Genomic DNA, 21686 nt, shown 5'->3' with positions numbered 1-21686 from the left:
AAACCTAACATGAATAACCAAAAACTAAAAGTAGATATTCCCAATTTTAAACAAATAAGATGACAATGGGGCAGATTTTTTCATAGGTGAATGTCAACATTCAATCAGATCCATTCTTTGATTTTTACAAATAAATATACTGGAAACTTGGTTTATACATCAGTCTCTTTTGGGCTTACTCATGGTGGTTCCCCAAATATCTCCAGTCCTCCACCTTCTGGGCAGAGAGCAAAACTGCATATCTTGGCTCCTTGTGGTTGGATGAGGTCATATGACAATGAGTGGAAGCAATGTGTCACTTCTGGGTTAGAGCATTTAATTGCCAGTATGAGGCTTTCCAGAGCTTATTTCCCTAGTGTTGGTGACTTGGCAACATTTGAGATATGGGCTGTCCTGTCATCTTGGGTCCTGGGAGGGCAACAGTGGACTCAGAATCCCCAGAGGGTAGTATCAAGAACCAAAAAGAAAAATGGACCAAGTATGGACCATTCCATAGATGACTCCAATAATAATCATTCTGATTCATTTTCCAACATGAAATACATATTGGCTTAAATTCTTAAGTAAAATATACTGGATATAACTCTAATATTCATAACAATCCAGTATCAGTCATTATTATGGATCATGAACTACCTTAGGATCTACTGAGTTGTGAAAGCTATGGAAGCATATATAGAGATGTGCTTTTGGGCCTCAGAATGATTAATCAGGCATTTTTCACACATTATTTCATTTAATCCCTGGACCACTCTACTAATTAGACTATATTATTTCATCTCATACTTGATAGAATGGACACTGAGATTTTAAACAGTAAACAATACAGATAGAGATTCTGTACACAGGACAGATTCTTTACATAGTGTGTAAAAACCACACTCTTTCTACACTGCTACCTCCTTGCCATTTGACATTAAATAATGTTACTTTTTAAAATTTTCTTCTTATGTTGAAGCCCTGTTTCTTGCTAACAGTTTGTATTTAGTAATATTCCAAGCCTTCCTTTTTAATTTGCTTGTTCTAACAAGTATTGAGCTAAGGAAAGCAAATAAGCAATTTGTTAGATGGGTTAGGAGGAAATATGCTCTGGCCAAGGACCTAGTGTACCTGCTCTGTGAGCACAGCAACTTTAACACATGGACTCTGAAGTCTCTGTTTGAAGCATAAGGCTTGTACTTGCAAACTCTGTGGTTTTTTTAGATAAGTTCTGAAGAGTGGAATTTACCAGAAAAGCAACTTTCAGATAACTAAAGTATGTCCATCCACATTTATATCACTCTGGATCTGCCTGGAATTTTTATGAATGTGTTGTTGTTTTTTATGATAATGGGCCTTTAAATATGATAAAAATGGTTTTAAAAGGTGATACATTTAGTATATATTTTTGAATGTTTCATTTATTTATTTTTGAAAGAGAGAGAGTGTGAGTGGGGGAGGGGCAGACACAAAGGGGCACAGAGGATCTCAAAGCAGGCTCTGCACTGGCAGCAATGAGCCCTGTGTAGACCTTGAACTCATGAACTGTGAGATCAAGACCTGAACCTAAGTTGGACACTTAACCGACTAAGCCACCCAGGCACCCCAAAAAGGTGATACTTCTAAAGATATGTTGTGTAAATAAATGCACTGAGTTTAAATGGGTCACTTAATGATTGAATACAATTGCCTTTATAGGTTATTTGAATTTTTCCATTTTATGTTTCTTCCATTAAATTAAAATTGTTTTCCAACTCCCATTTTATTTAGTAACTTTTATAAAACCTCTACTAAACCAGCTAAAATACAATGTAATTGCCTTTATGTGGATACAAAACATAGAAGCCTAATGAGTTAAAGTTAAAGATAAAATACCAAATAAAGGATGGTCATTCAACCATGTACTACCATACAACAGCCTGATTCTTTTGCAAATAGTATTGAAGTACAAAATACCTGGTCAATGTCATAAACTATTGCTTTTACCAGAAGGAAGCAACAATGCTGTTTGTGATTTCTTTTTAGACCTTTTTCTTCTCTTTAGTTCTAAATGATAATAAATAAGTATAAAAATTTCAAACGCTGCACTAAAGTAAGCACAACAAAGTAGGTTATTTCATCAATTTTAATTTTGTTCAGACATTACACCAGGCTCTGAATATCTAAAAATGAATTAAGAGATAGTTCCTTTCATCTAGACAAAAGGAAATAAACGCAGGGCAGTTTGATGGTTATGATTTACAATCATGGAGTCAGACACATCTGACATAGGATTCTGACTTGGGCACTCGATGGCAGAGTGATATTAGATAAGACACTCATGAGTCTCAAATGAGTCTCAAATTCCCCTTGGTGCCTCTATCACCTGAGATATGGTAGGAAAGGGGCAATACGTCTGCATGGATAAATCTCTGGAGACTAGAATCTAGTTGCCGTGGTTTTCACCCAGGCACTTCTACTCATTAGCTCTTGAAAAATTAGCTTAACCTAAGATCCTTCATTTGCAAAGTAGGGATAATAATAACATGTATTCCATAGGTTATAATGAAAACTAACAGAGAAAATGAACGTAAAACACTTAGCACAGTGTTTTCTTTATTAGTTTGCTAGGGTTGCCATAATAAAATTCCATAAGCTGAGTGACTTAAACAACATACTTTTATTTTCTCACAATTCTGGAGGTGAGAGGTCCAAAATCAAGGTGTTGGTAGAGTCAGTTCCTTCTGCAGCCTGTCTCCTTGGCTTGTAGACAGCCATTTCCTCTCTGTGTCTTCATGCACTCTTCATGCACTTCATGCACAGAATGGCATCTGTGTCTCAATCTCTTCTTATTAGGACAGCGGTCATACTGAATTAGGGCTCACCCCAATGCCTTCATTTAACTTCCATTACCTCTTTAAAGACTTTAAATACAGTGACATGATGAGATACCAGGAGTTAAGCTTTCAACATATGAATTTTGTTGAAATGGTGAGAGGTAGGAGACACAATTCAACCCATAACATACTGGCCTAAAGAAACACTCAATAAGTGTTAGCTATCATTGCTGCTGCTGCTATTGTTATTATTATTGTTGTTATTATTATTAAAATAATTAAGCAAATAATTTATTAACCTCACAAGAAAGTATGGCACCAATACTGATTTAACCATAGGCTGTTTTCTTATATTTTATTTCACAAAGAGGGGAATTTTAATCATAATGATGTTTAGTGTTATCTACTAGATCCTACAGCAGATACATGGAGAATTCCAAGTACAAGCTTCTGATAGTTTCCACATTGGTTAAAATACTATATGGTCAATGCCAAAGGTTCAGTCCATATTTATGCCAATGGCTTCATTTTATTCTGTGGTTGCAGAATGTACTCCAACCCTGGTTAGTTACATTACAAATAAAAGCCATTATTTCTTAACAGGAACAGGGCAAGAGGGTGCACATGAATCAGCAAAAATCTACTGGTGTGATGAGAAAAACAACCAAGGGTATATTCCCTCCTCTAAATCAATAAATGATTTATCAGATCTTTTTTTTTTTACAGGGAAAGGAAAAAATGCTCAAGAAATGACAATTGTCTCCCAAAGGAGCAATGAGTGGAAAAAGAGATTTTATTTTGACCTTCCCTTTTTAAAGCACTTAAGCTAGTAAATGAAATTATTGGCATCTATAGAAACATTTAATAGCCAGTCACTTACTTTACTCCTCACTTTTTTTTTTTTTTTAATTTCTAGGAGAGAGAGATAGAGACAGCGTGAGCAGGGGAGGGTCAGAGAGAGAGGGAGTCACAGACTCTGAAACAGCCTCCAGGCTCTGAGCTNGGAGGGTCAGAGAGAGAGGGAGTCACAGACTCTGAAACAGCCTCCAGGCTCTGAGCTGGCAGTCAGCACAGAGCCCAACGCGGGGCTCAAACCCACAAACCGCGAGATCATGACCTAAGCGAAAGTCGGACGCTTAACCGACTAAGCCACCCAGGTGCCCCACTTTACTCCTCACTCTTATAATTTCCCTGGAAGATACTGAAACAATGTACCCTGAGGGGATTTAGTAGGGGGAGGGAGAAAAGGCTCAATTATATTTTCAGATATGGATACACATTTAATTTCTACTAATAAAAGTGTCAAGAATCCAGCTACATTTTGAAAATGATTTGCTCTAAAATAGATATAGATGACAGACTTATGTGTATTCAATACCTTCCCTTTAAGATTCTCAAGTGTCATATGTGTAATCACTGACATTTACAGGGAACTTTAGATGATAAAAGAAACTTTTAAAGGAATGATTCTCTTCCTTTCCATCAAAAATAAACTAAATATTTAAATTCATCTCTTCTGTCCCCATACATGTTTTCATGAAGCCATATTAAATCAAAATAGAAGTACCACTTGTAAAATATGCCCTACTGAAATGTTTCTAACTTGGTGCTGTCACTAGCAGAAAGTAACTGAGGGAAATTTGTGCAGGCTACAGTTTTATTCAAAGTATTATTTTATATTTTTATGCTTCTTAATTCAACACTTAGAAATCTCCAGCAATTTAGATCACAATACAGAATTTCTTGAGGTATGCTTGTTCTTCTGTAGTCAAAACAAAAACAAAACAAGACACTAAAGTGGGTACTGGGCAAATACCCTAAGGACCTCTTGAACTCAAAATCTTTTCGGGCCACAGAGAAACTATCACCAGACCTCACTCCCATAGTGAACAGTAACCCGAGAGTTGGCTTCAAACATACACAGCACTGTAATACACCCAGACTCAAACAATCTTGAAATTTTCCCAGATGGACAAGTATATCAGAGATTAGGAAATATTTAACATATACCCCCTCTTCATATTAAGTTTGAGAGATGACTAGCAAGAGAGTGGAATTCTAAGGGCACCACACTGGTTCAATCGGTTGAGTGTCTGACTTCGGCTCAGGTCATGACCTCACAGTTTATGAGTTCAAGTCCCACATCAGACTCACTGCTGTCAGCACAGAGTCCACTTCAGATTCCCTGTCCTGCTCTCTTTCTGCCCCTCCCCCACTCATGCTCTCTCTCAAAAAGAAACATGGAAAAAAAGAGAGAGAGTTGAATTCCAGGCAAATTACATTTGCCTCTACATTGTTAAATAAACTTTTAAAGATGTATAATGAATTACAAGCTTCCATACCAAGAAAATGTATTTTTTATCTATTTTTAAAAATGTTTGTTTATTTATTTAGAGAAAGAGAAAGAGAGGTGGGGAGAACAGAGGAGGGGCAGAGAGACAGAGACAGAGAATCCCTAGCAGGCTCCACAGCTGTCAGCGCAGAGCCTGATGTGAGGCTTGAACACACGAACCATGAGGTCATGATCTGAGCCGAAGGCAGAGGCTTAATCGACTAAGCCACCCAGGCACTCCAGAAAATGAATTTTTTTTTTTTTTTTTTAATTTCTAGGAGAGAGAGAAACAGCGTGAGCTGGGGAGGGTCAGAGAGAGAGGGAGTCATAGACTGAAACAGGCTCCAGGCTCTGAGCTGGCAGCCAGCACAGAGCCCGACGCGGGGCTCGAACCCACGAACCGCGAGATCATGACCTAAGCGAAAGTCGGACGCTTAACCGACTAAGCCACCCAGGCGCCCCTAGAAAATGTATTTTTTAAAGGCCATGAATAACTGTACAAACTCTACGAACAACCACAGTCCCTGCCCAGTGACATATTTCCATATTTAGCATAAATACACGTCTTAGGTTTTTGTATCGACCATAATAGATGTTCATTTTTAATTCTTATCATTTGTTAAATTCTTTAAGAAAATAATCTCTTTGTTACAAGGTTGCAAGCAGGTAAGGAAATGGAGGCTCAGAGAGAGGAGATAATTTGTCTATAGCACTACATTTAGTAATAGGCAGAGCAAGGATTCAAACTCCAGCCTGTGCTGTTTCTGCTGTGCCCAAATGACAACACTACTTTCACTTTCAAGTTTTTCAGGAGAAAACATGAATAAAAACCCAGAGGTTTGAAAAGTCAATATGGTGACTAGGGGCCATTTTAGCACATATGTTGAATTGTGCCTACATTTCATAACTTTAAATACAGCTATAATTACAAAATACATATTTCTGAAAGACATTTTGTATTTGTAATGAATCTAGTATTTCACTGGTTCCATTTGATATTCTATTTCTTTCTAGTTTACTAATACCAGTTCATGATGTGAAAAGATGTTCTCTTTATAAGAAATTAAAGAAAATTTGAAGATATACTCCATAAATTTATGCCTTATTTCTTACTCAGAATGAAAAATTTCTTTCAGAACAGTTTTGTTTTCTTTTCTTCACTCCCGCATTTATTCAACTTTTTCTATTTTGGTAGTTCTTTGATTATGTACTATCAGATATCAGAGAGGTAGAAGAAAAGGAACCTAATGCCATTTCATACCCAGCTATTGTTTGACATGGCTTGGATCTATTTTGAGTACATACAATTCTATTCTAGGTGGAGGAAAGCAGTAATTGTTTACAAACTAAAGGTAAACTAGAATTTACATATTGAAAAAGATGGAAGGACTAAAGAAATTCTTAAAACTTTAGGTAGACCTAATTTTAAAAAACATATGACATACTTTCTATAGTATTTAGAAATAAGATTAACATAAAAATAAGTCAAAATGGGGATTATGCTAGAACACAGTTAATATAGTTATTAAGTTTGAATAAATTAATCCAAAAATATTTTTTGATAAAAATAAAGCAGAACTTATTATTCAGTAACAGGCACTCCTGAAAAGTAAACACATATATACATAGCAATGTTACCAAAAATGCCACTTTGAAATTAACCCAGCTACTATTTTCATAATATATATTTACCTGATATTTTAAAATTCCCAAGTAAACTTTTAGTCTTTTTTCAAATATAAAGAAGAGGTACTGAAATTTATAGTTACAATAATAAAGCAAAAATTCAACAAATGAGACATACAGACCAACGAAATAGAGAATCCAGACTTCCAGACTCCAAAGCTGTGACAAAATTAATTTCTGTTGTTTAAACCACTCATTCTATGGTATTTGGTTATGGCAGCCCAAGCTAACTAACATAGATGCCCAAACCAAAGAGCAGTCTCTTCAGCAAAGAGTGATGGAAAAATTGGATAACCACATGCAAACAAATGAGATCGCACCTTTATATTATACCATATACAAAACTAATGCAAAATGGATCAAAGACCTAAACTATATCCTAAAACTATAAAATTCTTATAAGAAAATTTAAGGGAAAGCTTCATGACATTGGATTTCTCAACTATGTCCTGAATATGACAGCAAAAGCATAAGCAACAAAAGCAAAAATAGATAAATTATACTATATCAAATGTAAAAATTTCTGTTCATCAAAAGACTTAAATCTCTATAGTGGAAAAGTAACCTACAGAATTAGAGAAACTATTTGGAAATCAAACATCTGATAAGGGATTACTATCTATAACATAAAGAACTGCTAGAACCCAACAACAACAATATAACATCACTAAAAATTGGGCAAAGGGCTTAAATAGACATTTCTCCAAAGATAATATATTAATAGCTAACAAACACACAGAAAGGGGATATATTAATAGCTAACAAACACTAATCATTAGTTAAATGCACATCCAAACCATAATTTGACTTCACCTCATACCCATTTAAAAAGAAAAACAGAAAATAACAAGTATGGGCAAGATTGTGCAGACATTGGAACCCTTATGAATTGTCTGTGGAATGTATAATGGTACAGCTGCTATGGGAAACAGTATGTCAGCCTCAAAAGTTAAAATTAGAATTACCATATGGTCCAGCAATTCTACTTCTCAGGGTATATCCAAAATAAGTGAAAGCAGAATCTCACAGAGATATTTGCATGTCCATGTTCATAGCATCACTCTTCATAATAGACAATAAGTGAAAGTAACCCAAGTGTCCAGTAAATGAATGGATAACTAAAAAGTGGTATGCAATGGAATCTATTTGTCCTTAAAAAGGAAGGAAATTCTGATGCTTGTTACAATAGGAATGGACCTTGAGGACTTTATGCCAGGTAAAATAAACAAGTCACAAAACAAAAATGCTGGGTCTTTCCATTTAAATGAGGTATCTAGAATAGTCAAATTCATAGAGATAGAAAGCAGAACAGTCATTACCAGGAGATGGGAGGGAGGAAAATGGTGAGTTGTTAATTAAGTTTTGCAAAATGAGAAAGTTCTGGAGGTTGACTCCATAACCACATAAAGATACTTAGTATTACTGAGCTGTGCACTTAGAAATGGTTAGGATGGTAAATCTTATTACAATATTTTTTTACAATAATAGAAAAAGGGAAAGATTCACAAGATCTTTTCTAAGAAGAAAGTTAACATCTACCCTAATAGTGCTCTAGAAAAAGCACATGAAAGAGAGGAAAATCTATAAAAGAAGCCCCTCCGTGGTGAAACAGTCAGTGGTTTATACTCCAAAGATCGATTGATCAATCCCATTTTATATAATAAGTTTAATATGCTGGGAAATGCTTCTTTGCCTTGGTTGGAAGTAGGGAGAGAGAGAGAAACTAAGCAAAAAACAAAAGTTCTTTCAGCACTTAGAGTCAGGAAGTGTTGGCCTCTCTTCCCTTCTTTTTTTCCCCCTAAAATATTTAACAAAAGTGTGATGTCACACAGATCTTACTGAGCTGAATAATTGTGGGATGCCACGGTGACCTTAGCATTTGAATTCACACTCCTACTCAATGGGTGGCTTTTTTCAGAACAAAGCCTTTTTAACATATTTGCTACAAAACACAGCAAGATTTCAGGGAAAGAATATGTGGCAATTGAAGAGGAAGCCTACGCAAAAAAACTAATATGGCAACTTACATAAGAAATTCACACACAGGCTTCATTGCTGTAATATAATTCATGTATAACTAATTTCCAAAGAACAATGAATGATATACGATTTGCAACTGATAGGCTTTTTGTTTCATAAAACACCAAACAAGTGTGTCACCATTTTGCTTGTGAAAATAGACATGTGATCATTTTTCCTTAGTCTGAAAGACAGTGCTGCTGGTAGGTCAAGGGAAAGGATTAAAAACAAAGATACACCCAAGGAAAATATAACTTTGAAAATGCACTTGTTCTTTTCTTTTTCAGTTCTTTCTTACAAGAAAAAAGTATTACCACCATCACTTAGAGAGTTCAAAAGCTTCTACTGGATTTTTTTAAAGCTTACCATGTGCTGTGTCAAAGTAGCACCCTAATAAACTGACTGCTCACAGTATATTCTGGAATCTGAATCAGAGAATTTCTGATACCTAGGGAAGGAACAGGAATGTACATAACCATAAAATTAAAGTGTTGCAAACCAGTCAGCCTGCCTCTCTAACAAATGTCCACTTCATTTTGGAGACCTCTAATATTTAGATGTAGAAGTAGAGACAGTAGTTCCCACTCCTATGACTCTCTTCCACGGGATCTCTTCCAATAAAAGAAATCTCAAACCACCTTTTGCCAAATGCAAAGGCCAATGTAACCTTTCTGAAGGTGCAGAGTTCCTTTCTCTGACCTAAAAAATATGCCTTTTGCATACAATGCCCACTTCAAAGGGGACTCAGTGTTGGCTCCACTAGTCTGATCCAAATTACTGGGAAGAGACTGCAGGCCCACCAGAATGCAAACCTGGAGTTGTGCTTCAGTGACACACACTGCTAGGCTGGGTGTCTTCTCTGATATATTAGTTCAGGCCAAGGTGCTATTGAGTCCTGTATCACCATTCTAACCAACCTCATAATCTAAATACCACTGATTTCAAAATTTTATTAATTAACTAACCCTAAGTCATTTGTGTAGAATAAGGAACTCTACTAATTAACTCTCCCTAAGGTATCTACTATAGGTAACTTGTATTCATCCTATAGTAGAGTATTTAGGGTAAATTCTCTCACAGACAGTAATAACCAGAGGAGGTAGCGCTGGAGCTGGGGCTTGAATTAAAACTTAATTGAAGACTTTCTAATTGCTGAATCCTCAAAATTAAATAAGAAAAGGAGAGGAAAGGAGGGGAGGGGAGGGGATGAAATGGGGAAACGCATGGTACCTACGCTCCATGATTTCACTATTCATGAATGAGAACTAGGATGACTGTTTTATTTGGGTAAATGGGCAGAATGGGTGCAAATAGGGAACTACTTTAAGCTAAGAATAACAAATTTCTATGAAAGCCTTGAGTGACTTCTTTGAAAGTAATAAACATATTTGGTGAATAAACAAAAATAGCTGAAAATTTTAGGGAAATTTTTTCTTTCCTTCTTTCTCTTCCTATCTCCATCCCTTTCTCCCTCCCTTCCTTCAACTTTTAGTTAGAAAAGTAGCCATAGCCATAAACACAGATGTTCAAGTAAAAGCTGAGACCAGAAAGCAGTAGAATCTCAGACTGGTCTGAAAGAATCCGATCTATGACTCTATGTGGACAAAAATGGTTTCTCACAGACTCATTTCTATACAGTGGCCAGATCTAGTGTTTTTTCATCAAATCTTGAAATGGTTTCCAAATTTGGTATTCAGTGACAAGTCAGAAAAACAATGGGAAACAATAAGCCATATCTGATAGGAAGGGAGACCTGATCACTTCCCAGCCAAAATACTGACAATGCTTAAAAAAAAAACTAAGAAAAAATTAGAACTAGAATGTTACCACAGCTAACACTCTGCTTGTAAAATATAAGAATAGAATTTTTTGTTAAGTCAGGAGATGAAACTATCTACTTTAAACCCTAAGCAACAAGCAGATGGAAATATAATACTTCTTTTAACCCAAAAATAGCTGACTCATTGCCAGAAGGGTATAGTGATGTCAGTTTGCAATAGAGCCACCCACTAACACAGAAATTGGTAAGTAATAATGACTTGTAAAGGAAGTGAAATTACAGATAAAAAAGACTAGGTCTAAACTTTCATTTCTAGCATCAGATACTCTGAGCTACTTATTCTCTAGGCAAAATCAACTAAAATGGTGAATAAATATATATATGTATCATTTTGATTGTAAGTGATTTGCTGGGTTAAAACTAGGAAACCAACAAAAGGATCTGTGGAGTCCCCCACAGCTGCGTAGGAAACTCTGGAGACAAGCCAGGGCCAAAAGTAGCTTTTCTCTCTGAGAGTTTCTACCCAATCCTGGACACCTGAGTTCTCTCTAAAGCCTGCAGAGCATACAGGGACAGGTGATAATGTTTAGTACTTGCTCAAACTGATAAATCTAGTAAGATTTCTTATTAGTAGTATAAAGGTGAAGAAGAAATAAAACCTGCTACCCATAAGGAGGTAACAAGGAAATTCACCTGTCTCAAGCCAGGACATAGATGAGGAAAGAGTGAAGGTGGGAGGGAGCAGAGAATCTCTCCAGAGAATTCATAACCACATAGTCCTCCTAATGGATTTACAGTTGAATTTTTAACACCTCTGTTGTGAAAAATCTTAGAGAATAAAATTTAAAGAACTTATTAAATGCCGAAGTGACTGACAGAAGCAAATGAAAATCTAAGGGGAGAATTGGTAAAATGAAGGACAATTTCAAAGAAATTATCCTGAATGTAGTAAAGAGAAAGAAAACTATGGTGAATAAAAATGAGAAGTTAAGATGGTACATATCTAAGCGCTCCAAAGGAAATCATAGAAAGAATTAGGACAAGACAATTTTAAAGGAGGTTAAGATGAAGAATTTTCCAGAAGTGTTAAAACACACTAATTATGAAAATGAGAAACAGCAATTATGAATTCAAAATCCAGATGCAATTCCAAAAATTATTAACTGTAATCAATAAAAATTAAAAACTTCTGCAGAGACAAAAAAAGGAAAGTGAAAAAGCACTAAATAGAAAGAAAGAACGTAGGGAGAAAGAGAAAAGCTGAGACAAAAAGAGAGTCATAATAAAATGATAGAACCAACCAAAAGATTATCAGTGACCATTATAAACATAGACGAATCTTTATTAAAAACAATATTCCTGGGGCACCTAGATGGCTCAGTCAGTTAAGCTTCCAACTTTGGCTGAGGTCCTGATCTCATGGCTCTTTCTGTCTCCATCTCTCTCTGCCCCTCCCCCACTCACACCTTGTCTCTCTCTCTCAAAATATAAATAAACATTAAAAACAAATTTAAAAACAATGCTCACTGTAATAAATTTTATTTTTTGTGTGTGTTTATTTCTGAGAGAGAGAGAAAGAGAGAGAGAGACAGCGTGAACGGGGAGGGTCAGAGAGAAAGGGAGACACAGAATCTGAAGCAGGCTCCAGGCTCTGAGCTAGCTGTCAGCACAGAGCCTGATGCCAGGCTCAAACCCACAAACCATGAGATCATGACCTGAGCAGAAGTCGGACGCTTAACTGACTGAGCCACTCAGGCACCCCCACTGTAATAAATTTTTAAAAAGTTTAAAGTCCTGTTAAATTATGTTTATGTGACCAATATATCATAAAGAAACAAAATAAAGGCCAAAAGAATAGAAAAGACATACCAAATACTAAGGAAAATAAAACTGGAGTAACTATATATTAAAACCAGATAAAATAAATATAAATGCAAAAAATATATATATTAAACATAAAGATGGTCACTATAAAAGTGAACACTGAATTTGAAAAGTATGACAATTTTTAACTTATATGCACCTTATGCACCTAGTGACATAACTTTAAAGAAAAATTAACAGAAATATAAGAATAAATTGACAAATTATACATTTCTATGAGATATGTTAATATATCTCTCTCAGATATAGAGAGATCTGAGAACAAAAGTAACAAAATGATCTAATGATATTACATATATATGAAGAAAGAGTCAGGGAGGAGGGTGCCTGGGTGGCTCAGTCAGTTAAGAGTCCAACTCTTGATTTTGGCTCAGGTCATGGTCTCACAGGATTAAGCTGACATGAGGCTCTGCCCTGACAGTGTGGAGCCTGCTTGGGATTCTCTCTCTCCCTCTCTCTCTGACCCTCCTCTGCTCATTCTAATTAATTAATTAATTAATTAATACATATTTTTTTAAAGTTGGATGCTCAACCAACTGAGCCACTGCAGCACCTCTAAAATACTACATATCTAAAATAAGACATGTTGAAGACTCTGCTTTTGGAAAAACGGAATAGATGTATTTTTCCCTAATCCTCCCACCTATCACAATGAAAACACAGGACATTATATATGAAATAAACCTAAGAATCTGAAGGCAGTCTGGCCAGCAACCCCAGAACACAAGAAACAATACTATGAGCTACCTAGGTTTTCTTTTTGCCACATATATCCCAGGCTAAACACTGGGTAACTGACAACTAGGAAATGTCAATGGGCACAGACCAAAAAGGGTCCAACCTTCTCTCTTAAGTTAAAAGACCAGGAAAAAGACAAGATACCCCTAGACACCTACCAAGCACCTGAAGTCCCTCTTCCACCCATCCCATACTGAGTTGGTATCAAAGAAGACCAAGCTGAGAACCAGAATGTTAATCCTCCCCCCAAGGCTGTCACTGAACTTAATGGAAGTGAAAATACATCATATCTAGATTTGTATGCAGGATGCAACTAATACATGCTGAGAGGGAAATTTATACAATTAAGTTCTATATTAGAATGAGGAAGTCTTAAATTAACCATCTAAACTCCCACCTTAAGAATCTAAGAAGAATAAAATAAACCCAAAACAAATAGAATAAAGAAAATAACATATAATAAGAGAAATCAATGAAATTGAAAACAGAAAAAAATAAAGGAGTTCAATGAAACAAAAATGCAATTCTTGGGGCGCCTGGGTGGTTCAGTAGGTTACGCATCTGACTTCGGTTCAGGTCATGATCTCACAGCTTGAGAGTTGGAGTCCTGTGTCAGGCTCTGTTGCTGACAGCTCAGAGCCTGAGCCTACTTTGGATTCTTTGTCTCCCTCTCTCTCTGCCCCTCCCCGACTCATGTTCTTTCTCTCTCAAATAAACATTTAAAAAATGCAATTTTTGAAAAGATTAATAAAACTGACAAGCTTCCAGCAAGACTGACCAAAGAGAGAAAGACAGAGAGAGAGACAGAGAGACAGAGAGAGAGAGAAACATACAACTTACTACTATTAGGAATGAAAGAGTATACCACCACAGATCTTGTAGACATCAGAAGGGTAATAAGGGAATATGATGAACAATTCTACACATATAACTTTGATAACACAGATGAAACAGACCAACCCCTTGAAAAGTACAAAGTACTATAATTCACCTAATATAAAAATAGATCATTTAAATAGATATATAACTATTAAGAAAATTGAATTTGTAATTAAAAATCTCCCAAAAAAGAAATCTCAGTTAGTTTCATTGAAGAACCTACCAAATGCTTAAGAGAATTAACATAAATTCAACACAACATTCTCCAGAAAATAACAGAGGAAGAACTAATTCCATGAAGCAAATGGTATATTGATATCAAAACCAGACAAAATAGTACCAAAAAATGCAGATCAATATCCACTATGAGCATAAATGTGAAAATTCTTTTTTTTAATGTTTATTTATTTTTCAGAGAGAGCGCACAGTGGAAGGATGGGCGGCGGGGTAGGTCAGAGGATCCAAAGCAGGTTCGGTGCTAATAGCAGAGAGTCCCATGCAGGGCTCTAAGTCACAAACCATGAGACCATGACCTAAGCTAAAGACAGACACTTAAAAGAGTGAGTCACCCAGGTGCCCCTAAATGTGAAAATTCTTAACAAAACATTACCAAATAAAACTCACCAAAATATAAAAAGAATTATATACCATAACCAGGGGAGATTTATTTTTGAGACACAAGACTGGTTCAGTACTCAAAAATCAATAAATGTAATTTACCATACCAACAAGATGGAGAAGAAAAACCATATGATCACAGAAACTGATGCACGAGAAGAATTTGACAAAATTTAGCTTCTATTCATGATAAAAATTCTCAGTCACAAACTGAAGTTCTCACAGGCATAGAAGTTTTTTGTAATTTCAGTCTTATACAATTCAAGATTAAAATCCACTCCTCAATTTGCTTTATGACACTAACACAACCTTGACTGCAAACCACACACACAAGAGAAACATATAGGCAAATTTCAGACATAACCATAAATGTACTTTAACCAAACTATCCACAAATCACATCTAGTAATGTACACGAAAAATTTAAATATTATGTCTAAGTTGGATTTATCACTTGTACCTTAAGAGACTAAAAGAAGAACATTCGATCCTCCTGATAAATATGGGAAAACTTCATAACTTGACAGGCAGCCTCTAAGATAATACCCAGGGATTCCTCCATCATGGTATTCATGTTTTATGCAACATCTTCCCCTTGAGTGTGGGCTAACCTTAATAGCCCCTTCTAACTAACAGAATATGGTGAATGTGATATAACTCCAGACATTAGATTACAAAAACAAACAAACAAAAAAAACACAAAATAAACCCTGTGACTTCTGGTTTCGGAACTCTTAGGGTTTCTCCCTTTCTCACTCCAAGACAAGTCAGCTTCCATGCTGTGATCTCCCCAATGGAGAGAGTTAGAGACTGAAAGATTACACCTCATGAATCTTAGTTGTGCAAAAGATCAGATACCTTAATGTTGTATATCTCCAAGACAATTCTTCCTGTTTTACTCCCACATAGTACCATGAACTTCCCTTTCTTAACACTTACCATGCTGCAACTATAAATTTGTCTGTGTATTTTGTATATAAATAACCACCTTTCTGAGTACTATAAGTTCTGAGAGAATAAAGACCATCTCTCTCTCTCTCTCTATTTCATTTCATTTATTTTCTAATTAGCACCTGCACATGATCCACACAGGCTCTAAATAAACTTTAGTTAAATAAATGAATGAGATTTCTACTGTAAATATTTTAGAAAACATTTTTTTTAAATATCTCAGTAATATTTTTAAGGTGACCATATAACTTACTATTCAAATCAAAATAGTATTGAACAGGTAGAAGGAGTGTTTATAATAACTGTGGCAGGGGGTGTCTATGTGGCTTAGTTGGTTAAGCATACAACTCTTGGTTTTGGCTCAGGTCATGATCTCATGGTTCATGGGACTGTGCCCCGCATCAGGCTCTGCACTGACAGCACTGAAAGTGAAGATTCTCTCTCACTCTCTGTCTCTGTCTCTGTCTCTCTCTCTGCCCCTTACCCACTTGTGCTCTCACTCTCTCAAAAAAATACATAAACATTAAGAAAAAATAACTGTCAGGACAATATACATAATCTGATATGATGTGTCACCAAACATATCACTATAATAAGAATCTTTAAAAATAAACTACAGAATACATTTTCATATTAATGTTAATTATTTTAATATCATTAGTATTTTCATTATATTAAACCAAGTAGCTGTGATGCATGATGCATTCTATACGTAATTATAGTTACATTTTATACAGCATCTATTATCAAAATGTGATAACAGATATTATTTTTAGTAGAAGATTTCATCTCTATTCAATATAAAATCCAGTAGTAATTAGTAAGTGAAAGACATAGCTATACCAATTCAAACACACTGTTTTTTTCTCTAATGAAAATTTGCACAGAAGCTACATTTTCTTATTTCATTCTGAATTAACTGACAGAAGCCACCCCAAGCAGATCAGTCTAACTTATTTTATAGATTTCTAAAAATGTCACAAAATTTTGCTACTATATAACTTTATAAGATGTATTTGATTAAAAATAAATTTAGAATTAAAAATACAATGTTTCATATGTACAAACTTCTGACATTTTTCTTAATGTTTTGTCATTTTTTGTTTTTATTGACTTATTTCCCACTTTAATACAATTACGCCTATTATTATGAAATACCCACAGAGATTTCATTCCTCTATATAAAAAATAATTCTTTTTCCTTTAAAGAAATATCATATTATTTCTTTTTTTTAATGTTTTTTATTTATTTCTGAGAGAGAGAGAGAGGCAGCATGAGCAGGGAAGAGCCAGAGAGAGAGGGAGATACAGAATCCGAAGCAGGCTCCAGGCTCTGAGCAGCTGTCAGCACAGAGCCTGACACGAGGCTCGAACCCACAAACCGTGAGATCCTGACCTGGTCAGACACTTAACCGACTGAGCCACCCAGGTGCGCCAATATTATTTCTTTATGAATTCACTTTTCTAGATTCTTCACCAAAGCAAGCCATAGTACCATAAAAGTGATTACATAGTAGCATTAGCTAAGATGCCTAATGTTACAGAGAATAATGAAGTTGTTTGTGGCTGTTATGGACTGAATGTCTGTGTCACCATCTCCCTCACTCCCACACAAATTCATATGTTGAAGCTCTAACTTCCCATGTAATGGTATAAGGAGGTAGAGCCCTTTGAGAGGTAATTACACCATGAAGGTTGAGCCCTCATTAATGGGATTATTGCCTCTATAAAAATAAACACAAGAGCTTGCTCCTGCTCTCTGCCAGGTGAATGTACAACGAGAAAGTGGTACTGAATATGGTGGCACCTTTATCTTGGATTTCCTGGCCTCCAGAACTATGAGAAATAAATGTCTGTCATTTAGACCATCCATCCAGTCTATGGAATTTTGTCATAACAACCTAAACTGATTGCGACAGTAACCACAGAACACAAGGAGAAGTTATATGCTATTTATAATAGTTGTTCCTAAGAGAATACCAACAATGTGCTAAGCCCTTGATTAAGTTAACACATTTAATTCTTACAGCAACCCTATTTTAAGGACAGTTGATGTTTTGCCCATCTTATCACTGAGAAACTCATTGACATTTACCTTTCTTAAGGTAAAATGTAATTGAAGGGACAGAATTTGATTTCATATTTACCTGACAACAAAGCCTTTTACACTTTACTACAGGAAGTCATGATTATTCTCCCCTTCACCCAAACCAGGTTTTCTCAACCAATGCCCTCATCTAAGAAACAAAGATCTCATTTCCTACTTGACTATACATTAAATACCATCCATGACTAAAACAAAGTCATGGCAATGAGAAACACACTGCAGGTGTTTTCACACTAAGCCACACACCCATATACCCCTAACATTCTTATACATGCTCTTTTGCTTCCATCCTTTCAACTCTATCCCTTGCATGGAAAACACAGCCTGAAACTGTACCTTCCATTATGCTTTTGCATGGTCAGTTTATAATCATACATATGTAATTGCATATTCTTAGGTTTATTACAGTAAAACTAACTTTAAGAAACCTATATCTCTAGGACTTTTCAGATCATTTCATCAAGTTCCTTGAAAGTTCTTGTGAATTTTTAAACAAACATGAGTCCACTGAAATAGTTCAAAAGAGTTTCTATTTGTTGGGCTTTAAATTTATCCAGAAATGTGAGAAACATTCTAAAAGTCAACGGACCTTCAATCCTGAATAACTGCATTTAGTATGCTATCAAAGGGTAAATGTGTTTATTTCTAGAATTAGAAAGCAGCATTTATTTCTAGAATTCTGACAGTCCCAACTGTTACAAAACTGTCTGCTCATGCCAAAGCACGAGTGAAAGTTAAAGCAGTTTTTAGCTACTCTGAAGAAAGTTATTGCATGTAATTGTTGGTGAAAGCCATCAAAAGAAGGCATGAATAGAACTAAATAGTATTTATAAAGTTTTGAAAGTTGAAATGGTTTTCTTGATAAATTTGAAACATACCTTTAAAACTGAGAAATGTCAGGGTTCCAATAATATCATTTCCATGATCCTAGGCAATAGGATCCTAAATTATTATTAGAATTAAGATTTATTTAACACTTAACAGGGGCTAAACACTGTGCTAAATGCTTTACAATTATTTCATTTGAAACACACAGTAATCCTATGAAGGAGGTACTGTTACTCCCTTCATTTTGTAGTTGAAGAAGCCAAGGTTTAGAAAGGTTAAATATTTTATCCCAAGTCACACTGTTAAGAAGCAGCCAAGAATGATTCAAACCCAGTCTGGTCTGATTTCAGAGTTTAAACTCTTAATAAACATATTTTCATGGACTTCACATTCTTTACACAGAAAATCGAGGAATCTGAAGGAGATTATCTGTAATATTAATTCCTGCTTTAATGAGGTATGAATTTCAAGATCTCACTCGACATTTTTCTAAGTGATCTGATCATTTTATGCATCCAATTAATTTAATCCTTTCAAATTGGAATTTAGGGGTATAGTTAAGGAAGTGAGGGGAAGAGGAACATATCTTCTAAAACAATAATAAAATTTAAATGAAGAACTTATCAGTTAAAAATGTAACTTCACTTTCCTTAGGACCACAGAATTTATTGTTTATAAGGATTTCAACTCATGTATTATGAGTCTTAGCTTCTTTATTTTAACATTTAAACAAGGTATCTTGGGAAACATAAAACATACCAAATAGAAACCATTAACACATGAGCTATTCATATAGTCATGTAACATAATTATTCAAAGGCACTAGACCTTTTCAGAGCATAAGCAGTTAAAGGAATTTTTGTTCCAATAATATATTCCACTTAAACTATAATATATTCCCAGAATTTTCCTCAAGTAGTTGAGATGTTGTCTCATCACTGCTTTCAAATTTTTGTGCTACAGGATTTAGCTTCACTCATCCTTGCAAATAAAATTCCTCCTTCCAGGTGTTATGGGCTGAATTGTGCTCCCTCAAAATTCATATGTTGAAGTCTTAGCCCCCAGTACCTCAGAATGTGACTGTATTTGGAGATAGGATCTTTAGAGGTAATTAAAGTTAAATGAGATCATTTCACAAGAGGTAATTTCAGGAGAAATTACCATGATCTTGGGCTTTTAGCTTCCAAAACTGTGAGAAATACAATTCTGTTGTTTAAGCCACTCAGTCCATAGTATTTTGTTATGGCAGCCCTAGAAAACTAATATACAATGTTTTCAGAGGTAGCTCTCCGATCATTCTATTTCTCCAAGAAGATAAAACATATGGTACCATCACTGTGCCTGTATCATCTCTGCCTGTCTCCAAATCAGATCCCAATTCATCTCCAGGCAAACCTTCTAATTTATGCCATGATGATAACCCCATATAGGATGCATAAATAATAAATACATCAATTAAAACTTAATGTATATCTAAAACAAAGTAATTTTAGACCTGTACAGATATGATAACTTGGAGAATATGAAAATCTTTGTACTTAAGATATTAATTAGTGCAATTGTTTTATTACATTAGAGAGCTATATGCTGATATTTTGATAGAAGACAGAGCTAATTATAGGTAATTCTGAAACATAAATTGAGATAAAGATATTCAAATAAATAACTATCATAGAGAAATAAACTTTCATAAACAATTGGTTGGATATTTGAAGATTCTAAATTATTTTATTCAAATGCAGTCAAATTGAAATCATCTTTTTGATAATATTATCTTTTATATGAAATATTTATAGGAACTCAGACTCTCAAAAACACCCTCACCTTCTTCACATTACTTAAATACAATCAGAAATAAGTCCCAAGACAAGAAAAAATTAGCCCTCTTCAGGAAAAAGGAATAGATGTGTGATTTTTACTAATTTCAAAAGGTAGCTTTAAATCTTTTCACAGTAACTGCCTCATGCTAACTACTTCCTTATCCTCTCTTTATTGCAGTTGACCTAAAGTTCACCATATATACAGCGACCATGTAATTTATCATTCAACCTAGGAGACTTTTGAGTATGAATAAAGAAGCTATTAATAATTATGCTAGAACCCCACATGAAAATCAGATCTATCCTTGGAAAACTAGGATATACGGTCACATATATATATATGCCAAAAGTGATAATATTATATTATATTATATCATATTATATTATATTATCACTTTTGGAAGTTGAATATATAGTGACTATGCAGCAGCCAGGTGTCAACCCTATCAACAAAATAGGTATCTATATATACATGTATGCATCTACATATACATCTAATCACCTACAGGTAAAGGAGTCATGGGGAGAAAAAGAAAACCAAAGGCATTCATCTTTTATCAAAAGTAAATGTTGGAAAAACATAATATGTTTTAAAATTTATGATTACATTTTCTTTAAAAATGAATTATTTTAGGGATTATATTTGCATTTGTACTAGAATAAGACCTAACATGTTTTTCTTACCACCCAAACATTTATAAGGGGTTGGGCAATAAATCAGAAAACTGGAAATTTCTCTAGATCATAAGGGTTCTCATGGACAATGCTACCACATGAATCAAGGTTTCACTTGTTTAAGTACACATGAGAAGAAGTTGAAGTTCTCACCTATTTTAAGGCTTTTTTTTTACACTGCATAAATGTACAAAATTTTTAAATATGGTATTAAGTCACCACAGGTTTTTCATGGCCTTAGTAGCCTAAAGCCTTTTCTGAATGCTCCCACTAACTTACTGAGCATCCTGACTGCATTGCCTTGTTCCTTCTTTGCTGTCCTGACTGGATGTTTAGTCCATAGAGGTCAGAGGCTCCCTCTTGTTAAGCACTGGCATTTTAACATTGAGAATACTGGCTTGGAATAAAATCCTTCCTCAATGGGTTTTTGCCAAATAAACTGGAAGGAAGAAGCCTGCTCTTCTTGATCTTGCTTAAGAGAAACATCTTCAGATTCTCTTTCACTATTTTAAATTATGGCAAAACCTCAAAGAGACTCAAGAAAATAAATAGGAAAATAGATTCTGCAAAGAAA

The 21686-nt window shown here is 35.0% G+C and overlaps 1 long non-coding RNA gene across 3 annotated transcripts in view; it reads left to right on the top strand.

The window, feature by feature from the left end:
* The window catches only part of LOC120236223, an 80426-nt gene that overhangs the window by 49708 nt on the left and 9032 nt on the right, over positions 1–21686 (top strand). Inside the window, exon 5 of one of the 3 annotated variants that reach the window (XR_005529606.1) lies at positions 3522–3663. The exons of the other annotated variants lie outside the window; for them this stretch is intronic. This is a non-coding gene — a long non-coding RNA (uncharacterized LOC120236223). Of the gene's footprint in view, positions 1–3521; positions 3664–21686 lie in introns of those variants that run through there. 3 annotated transcript variants of the gene reach the window in all.

The sequence above is a fragment of the Hyaena hyaena genome, unplaced genomic scaffold (genome assembly GCF_003009895.1).
Source record: "Hyaena hyaena isolate Hyena2069 unplaced genomic scaffold, ASM300989v1 scaffold_149, whole genome shotgun sequence".
NCBI classification, from domain to species: Eukaryota; Metazoa; Chordata; class Mammalia; order Carnivora; family Hyaenidae; genus Hyaena; species Hyaena hyaena.
Note: the sequence above shows the minus strand (reverse complement) of the source record. Positions and strands in the feature narration are given on the sequence as shown.